The following is an 8,187-nucleotide window of genomic DNA, read 5'->3' as shown; positions in this document are numbered from 1 at the left end:
GCACGTTCTCTCAATATACACAAAAAAATCTTGCAATAATACCTCCAGGGTTCCATAATTTCACACACACACACACTCAAAATAAAGTAATCACACAAGGGCGTCTCTGGAATCTTGGACATGTACTCACCCCATGTGGGTACTGTGAACACATTTGATACTTTGCACGCACACACACACACACACATATGCACGCACGCGCACACACAGAACACACACACACCACAGACCCACACACACAAAGACAGACACCACAGAAAGTCACACACACACACAATGCAGTCGTCATCTAATCCGTTTGGCTAGTGATACCGAAATACAGTATACGTACATAGATCAGCATGGTGTGTGTGTGTGTATGTGTGTTTATGGATCATAGATCAGTATGGTGTGTGTGTATGAATCATAGATCAGTATGGTAAATATGACTTCGCCAGACAAAAGGAGCTGGTAGCCTAGGCAATTACAATAAAATAGGCACCCCTCATGTCTTTGTAGCCTAATTTGCATTCGGTTTGCAGTAGTAGTTTAATATTTAGTCACATAGTACTTGGCTGATTTTTCCCTTGACCACTAGGTCTACACGAACATTGTTGTCAGTGTAGGTCCCGCCCTTTCCTTGATTTTAATTGGCTAGCTAGAGAGAAGTGACATTGACAAACCAATCAGGAACTGAGAAATCAAACTCCTTCCATTTCATGCAAACTCTCTCACACACACCACTATACTCTCTCACATACACCACTATACTCTCTCACATACACTACTATACTCTCTCGCATTCACCACTATACTCTCTCACATTCACTACTATACCTTCTCGCATACACTACTAAACTCTCTCTCATACACTACTAAACTCTCTCGCATACACTACTATACTCTCTTGCATACACTAGTATACTCTCTCGCATACACTACTATACTCTGTCTCACATACACTACTATACTCTCTCACATACACTACCAAACTCTCTCACATACACTACTATACTCTCTCACATACACTACATGCAAAAATGACTACAGAAATAGCAACAAAATGTGATGTGACTGTTTTGCTTGAATGTGCAAGTCAATGGAACAATGCCGTGTGGCTGCGTTCAAGACAACTCGAAGCCTACAGAACTCCACACAGCTCCTTTAAACAGTCGTGGACACCTTTGAAAAGAAACATGAGTATCCCTGAAACTGCTGGATATTGAACATACCCCATTCATTACCCCTGAAACCGCTGGATATCGAACGTAACTATAGTCTCTCACATACACGACTATACCCTCTCATACATACAAAATGACTATAATAGTGAGTGTGCATGAGTATAGTGGTGTATGTGCAAGATTATGATAGTGTGTGTAAGACCAAGTATGAATTAAGGCCTAGACGGCCCCTCATACACACACACACACACAGTGTGGGATGTGGCTAATGTCATGGCCATACCTCCTGCTGCTATGGGAGGCTCTGGTTCATCATGCCCAGGTACTCCAGAAAGCCTACATCAATCAATCAGTCAACCAATCAATGTCATCTAGGTGACCTTTCAATCACTTGACATGTTTTTTTTAACTCAGTCCAATTATTAAATAATATGCGATGCTGCCCCCAAAGAAAAAACAAAATAGCCGTTCATGTTCATGTGTGTTCATGTTTCCACTTAGATTAGAGTAAGTACCATTAATTAGAGTAAGTACTGTACCATTGATTAGAGTAAGTACTGTACCATTGATTAGAGTTAGTACCATTGATTAGAGTAAGTACTGTACCATTGATTAGAGTTAGTACCATTGATTAGAGTAAGTACCATTGATGGATTAAAGTAAGTACCATTGATGGATTAGAGTAGAGTGTTTGTTTGTATGTACGTGTGAGTACCATTATACCATCTGATGGATTGTGTGTGTGTGAGTGTGTGTGTGTGTTAGGCCCAGGGTTTCCGTTGTCCGGTAATTACCGGACATTGGCTGGAAAAAAATTGAAATGTCCGACAAAATTAAATCTCTCCGGTCAAATTGTCCGATTGAAATTGGCTAATAATCCCGTCCCCTAACGCAAACTGAATTTGAGAATAAGCCTTAATACGTAAGCCTATATTATACGTCTTCTGTCTATGTTTTTAAATGAACAGGCTCTACCGTTTGAAAAGTAGACTAAGCTATTAAACAACACGCATAGCTATGCTGCATTTCAAATAGGAAGTGCACGCTTAAAACGTCCATGTTAAACAACGAACAAATGAGTGAGGCGGTTCAAACATGGCCAGGCCCAGGCAGACTAGCCTTAAAAGTTTTTTCAGAGGCCAGACGCGATGGATGATGATAAATTGGTAAGGTCTGAAGCCAGATGTCCGGTCAACTCCACCACCACCAGATAAAAAGCAGAAGTGTCGGGCGTATCTGTCGGAATCAGTGACGTTGGAAGTGGAGTTGCGGGGGATGCGGCCGCTCCAAGACACTGTCATTCTCCGTGTAGCCTACACTGGACATGCAAAGTGTTCTTTACCCAAAGCATACAGTAGGGCTATGCGTTCTCTGTCTATGATCTGCAGGGTTAGGGCCTCCTCGACGAGGAGATTACTGATCATGAGGATAATTTCTGGCACAATTAAGCGGTATCATTGAACCCGTCGAAGAAAAAAGAAACTAAACATTTCCTAGAATAGGAAACATTTCTGAATTTATTGTTATCAAATAAAGAGGCATAGCATTAGGGGGTAGTGGTGTTCTCAAATAAAGAGGCATAGCATTAGGGGGTAGTGGTGTTCTCAAATAAAGAGGCATAGCATTAGGGGGTAGTGGTGTTATCAAATAAAGAGGCATAGCATTAGGGGGTAGTGGTGTGAGCGCTCATTCTTGTGTGTGCACATCTGTGTAAGTTAAACAGTCACCACTGGAGATAACGTGGGTAGCAGCAACAAACAACGTAGCCTTTTTAAAACAACGAACGAAGCGGACTCTTGCTGTCCATGAAAAGATACTGGCTAGATCTTGTTAGGCATGTTTAAGTTAGGCTAATGAACACGTTGCATTCTAGCTTGATTATGTCATTCTTAAGGTAGCCTGTCTCCAGTTTTCCTCAATTTGACTAATTAAGAAGCGATAATATATTAGACCGGCATCTCATCAAAATGTCCGGAAAACAAAAACTCTGCCGGTCACTTTGACCGGCACCATTTTTTTCTAGCGGAAACTCTGGTTAGGCCTGTCAATCGTCTTCCATAACCCAATTCGAATTTCATTCATTATTATTTTTCATAATAGAATTAGAATATTTAATGCTCAAATTGTGCATATTATTAATATTTACGATGCATCTCTATGTACTGTATAAACTGGCTTATGCATTGCCAATGCCACTATAAATGCGTGGTTGACTTGTTATATTGAACAAAAGCTCAGTTTACCAACAATATCTGTGCAACTTGAGTGGTTTCAATTTATTTTGCTCAGACGCGCACCACCACCACTTTATTGAATGCCTCTATGTTTGATGCCAAATTAGCAAGTATTTCCTGATTGGGGAAAACCATTATGCCTATCAGAGAAGTGACAAAAGCTCCGGACACAGCCTAGAGGAGGGAGGCAAAAACCTAATGCCTATCAGAGAAGTGACATAGCCTAGAGTAGGGAGGCATCAGAGAGCATCGGACATAGCCTAGAGGAGGGAGGCAAAAACCTAATTCTTTCCTGCTTTAGCTGCGCGGTTCCTCGTCCTCGGACTGTTTACTTAGCTAGCTAGCTTGTCAGGGTGTAGCATTATCAGATGTGCTCTCAGGCTGCTCACTGCTACATATTCTGCAGATTACTACATCGTTAGGCTAATTGTTATTTTTCAGTTTTATGATGGAAATTCAAAAACGTTCCACACATTGCTGAAATGGTCAGGAGTGGTGATCTCCGTGGGTGCATCGCTTCTGCCATATTTAGATTGTGCATTAGACGTGACAAAAGCATTTCGTTTTCACATATTCGCTAAAGTTAGCCAACACATAAAAAAAACTCCCCAAAACACCACATTCGAATAGTAATTTCCAAATTCTAATAGTATTGATTTTTTAAATAATTCGATTTATATCCGACTTTAGAAATTTGTTCCAAAAGCCCTAGTGTGTGTGTGTGTGCATATATGTGAGCATATATATCTGTGTGTATGTGTGTCAGTACCGTTACCATCTGATGGATTGTGTGTGTGTGAGTGTGTATGTGCGTATATATGTGTGTGTGTGTGTGCGTATATATATATGTGTGTGTGTGTGTGTGTGTGTGTGTATGTGTGTGTGTACATACTCAAAGTCAAAGTCAGCTTTATTGTCAATTTCTTCACATGTTCCAGACATACAAAGAGATCGAAATTACGTTTCTCACTATCCCACGGTGAAGACAAGACATATTTTACCAATTTAAGTCCACAGACAAACATAACATTCAAGTAAACAAAAAAGTAAGTAAATAAGAGGGGCACATATAATAATGAAAAAAAATAAGAGCAGCAAAATTTGGTTGAAATTGTGCATAGACAGTCAATAAAATACTAGTGCAAAGTCAGGCCAATAAAAGGCCTGGGTAGTTCTGTTTGACCTAAGTAAGAATAGTGGCATAGTGGTGCAAGTTATGTAAGAGCAGCAGAAGTGTTGTGTTTTCAGGACAACAACAACAAGTTGTAAAGTGTACAAGTGTGCAATAGTGCAATACTGTGCATAGGTGTGTGCATGTGTGTGAGTACCTCCATCTGTTGGGTTCTGCAGAGTGTATTTGTGCATGTGTGTGAGTACCTCCATCTGTTGGGTTCTGCAGAGTGTATTTGTGCATGTGTGTGTGTGTATATATGTGTGCATGTGTGTGAGTACCTTCACCATCTGTTGGGTTCTGCAGAGTGTATTTGTGCATGTGTGTGTGTATATATGTGTGTGTGAGTACCTCCATGGGGGGGTAGCGAGCTCTCTGTTTTGTTTGAAAGTCAACAGAAGTGACGTTACCCAGCATCGCTTAGAGCACCTTTAATATCAGATTAATTACACTTGGTTTGATTTTATTTTTTGCAGTCTCAACACTTGGCACCTCCATAGTTTGACTACAGCAGTGCTGTGCAGTACACACACACACACACACACACATCTATAGTTTGACTACAGTAGTACACACAAACACACACATTTATACAACTAACATGACATTGGAAACATCAACAAACACACACATTTATACAACTAACATGACATTGGAAACATCAACAAACACACACATAACTAACATGACATTGAAAACATCAACAAACACACACATTTATACAACCTCCATGACATTGGAAACATCAACAAACACACACATTTTATTACATCACTTAGCCTATTTAATAATAAAAAACAATACTTTGGACAAACTCAAATGCATTACTAACACTAACATGACCAGTGCATATGTGTGTGTTTTAGACGATTAAACTAACACTAACATGACCAGTGCATATGTGTGTGTTTTAGACGGATTAAACTAACACTAACATGACCAGTGCATATGTGTGTGTTTTAGACGGATTGACTAGTGCATATGTGTGTTTTAGACAGATTGACCAGTGCATATGTATATGTGTTTTAGACGGATTGACCATTAGATTCAAAGAGCTAGCCATAGTGACCTAGAAATGAATTCTAAAAGAGATCAATCATCTAAGCAAATCAATCAAAATCAATCAATTAATCAATCTGCCCTCAGTAGTGTGTCGCCTGTGAGGAGCAGCAGTACTCGAGTCATGACCCAGCAGCAACAGTGTGTGTGTGTCTTACATGTAGCGGAGTAGTACTCGTGTCGTGTGTGTGTCTTACATGTAGCGGAGTAGTACTCGTGTTGTGTGTGTGTGTTACCTGTAGCAGAGTATTACTCATGTCATGTGTGTGTTTGTGTCTTACCTGTAAGCGGAGTAGTACTCGTGTCATGTGAGTGTGTGTGTGTGTGTGTTACCTGTAGCAGTGTAGTACTCATGTCATGTGTGAGAGTGTGTATGTGTCTTACCTGTAGCGGAGTAGTACTCATGTCGTGTGTGTGTGTGTGTTACCTGTAGCAGAGTAGTACTCATGTCGTGTGTGTGTGTGTGTTACCTGTAGCGGAGTAGTACTCATGTCGTGTGTGTGTGTGTGTGTGTGTTACCTGTAGAAGAGTAGTACTCATGTCATGTGTGTGTGTGTTTGTGTGTGTGTGTCTTACCTGTAGCGGAGTAGTACCCGTGTCGTGTGTGTGTTACCTGTAGCAGAGTAGTACTCATGTCATGTGTGTGTGTGTGTGTGTATGTGTGTGTCTTACCTGTAGCGGAGTAGTACTCATGTGTGTGTGTGTGTGTGTGTGTGTGTGTTACCTGTAGAAGAGTAGTACTCATGTCGTGTGTGTGTGTTACCTGTAGAAGAGTAGTACTCGTGTTCAGTGGAGAGCTTCCCAAGCAGCAGGAATAACAGGAGTTGTCTTAGCACCATCTTTTCTTTCCTCTCTCTGTGTCCTCGCTGCTGTTTAAGATACTGTTTCACAGCCTCAACATTAACTTCCTATCTGACGCCAGATCCCTGAGGCCCTGTTATGAAGGCTACTTGAGCAACCTGGTCTAAGGGGAAACCAATCATGAGACGCCTTTAGGCCTGCAGCACAACCAACCCATCACTCTCCACTAACCCTGTGTAACTTCTGACTTCTAACAATAAATAAATACATACGTCAAAAATAAATATACATAAATATTGATTTAATGTTGTTTAATGTTTTCTGTTGATCAATGTGTTTGTTGACTGACAATGTCACACGGCAAAAGGTTGTAACAATGCGGTATAGAAACATGGAATAAAAAAAATAAGCGTTTTCATCTTTTTTATGAAAAATGGCAAAATGATTCATAACCTTAATCATTGGAAACATTTTTATTTGCCATCATCATTATCATCATTACTTTTTCTGCTGTAAGTGCATGTTGTGTGTGATGTCTGTATGCTAGACCTTGAATTTCCCCTTGGGGATTAGGAAAGTATCTATCTATCTATCTATCTATTAAACCTCTCAAAATGGTTCTTATAATACCTACCAAGCCTCTCCATGTCTCCACAATGATTGTAGACCGCACCGTTTTAGCAGCAATCCCATCACTCTGGCCATGTGCTCATGTTTTAGACCGATTGAGGTCTGGACTCTGGCTGGGCCACTCTGAAATGTTGACATTGCTCTTTATTAACCATTTCTTGCCTTGTTCGGCTGTATGTTTTGGATCATTGTGTGATTTAATGTTCCAATGCCGCCTATTGGGGCTGGTCTTTCGGCACAGTGCCTGATCTTTTCCAGATCTGATTTTCCAGAATCTCAGTGTAGCCTCTTGCTTTAGTGTTACCGTTTCACCACTACACTACCACCGACCTTATTCGGTGTGGCGTGGGTGTTGGGGGGAGAGTGGTTACTTAGCATCTTTAACTTACTTTTGTTCTTATTTCCAGTGTATAGTTTCATTTGTGTCCATATACACCATTTAACACCATCCGACCCCTCAGACTGGATCGCTCTTGCAGATGGGTGGGGATGCTCACCTGGTATCCTGGATTACAGATTACCTGACAGAGTGGCCGCAGTTCGTCAGACTGAACAACTGTCTCTCTGACACTGTGATCACAGGGAACAGTGCTCTCTCCAGTCCTGTTCACCCTGTACACGTCTGACTTCTGCTACAACACAGTCATGCCATATGCAGAAGTTTTCGGACGATATAGCAATTGTGGGGTGTATCAGGGATGGGCAGGAGGAGGAATACAGGAGCCTGGTGAGGGCTTTGGTGCAAACTCAACCACCTACAACTCAACACCGCTAAGACCAAGGAGATGGTGGTGGATTTCCGGAGGTCTAAGCTCGTGTAACAGAGGTCGGTTCGTCCGCCACTCTCAGCCCTCGAACCCGCCACCTCAACACACATCGGCATGGGAGTCGAACACTCTAACCACTGAGCTAAAAGCCCAAGCTTCTATGCAACTTCCACGCAACTAGCATGCTAGCTCAGTTCGCCTCCGTTACACCCGCTCTGCTGCCAGTCACTATTGATGGGGTCAATGTGGAGGTTAACACTTACAAGTATCTGGGGATAGACCTGGACAATAAACTGGACTGGTCAGTCAACACTGAAGCACTCTACAAGAAAGGGCAGAGCAGGCTGTACTTCCTGAGGAGG

Source organism: Alosa alosa, chromosome 19 (assembly GCF_017589495.1).
Source record: "Alosa alosa isolate M-15738 ecotype Scorff River chromosome 19, AALO_Geno_1.1, whole genome shotgun sequence".
Classification (NCBI taxonomy): Eukaryota; Metazoa; Chordata; class Actinopteri; order Clupeiformes; family Clupeidae; genus Alosa; species Alosa alosa.
The sequence above is the reverse complement of the archived record's forward strand: the minus strand, read 5'-3'. Positions refer to the sequence as shown.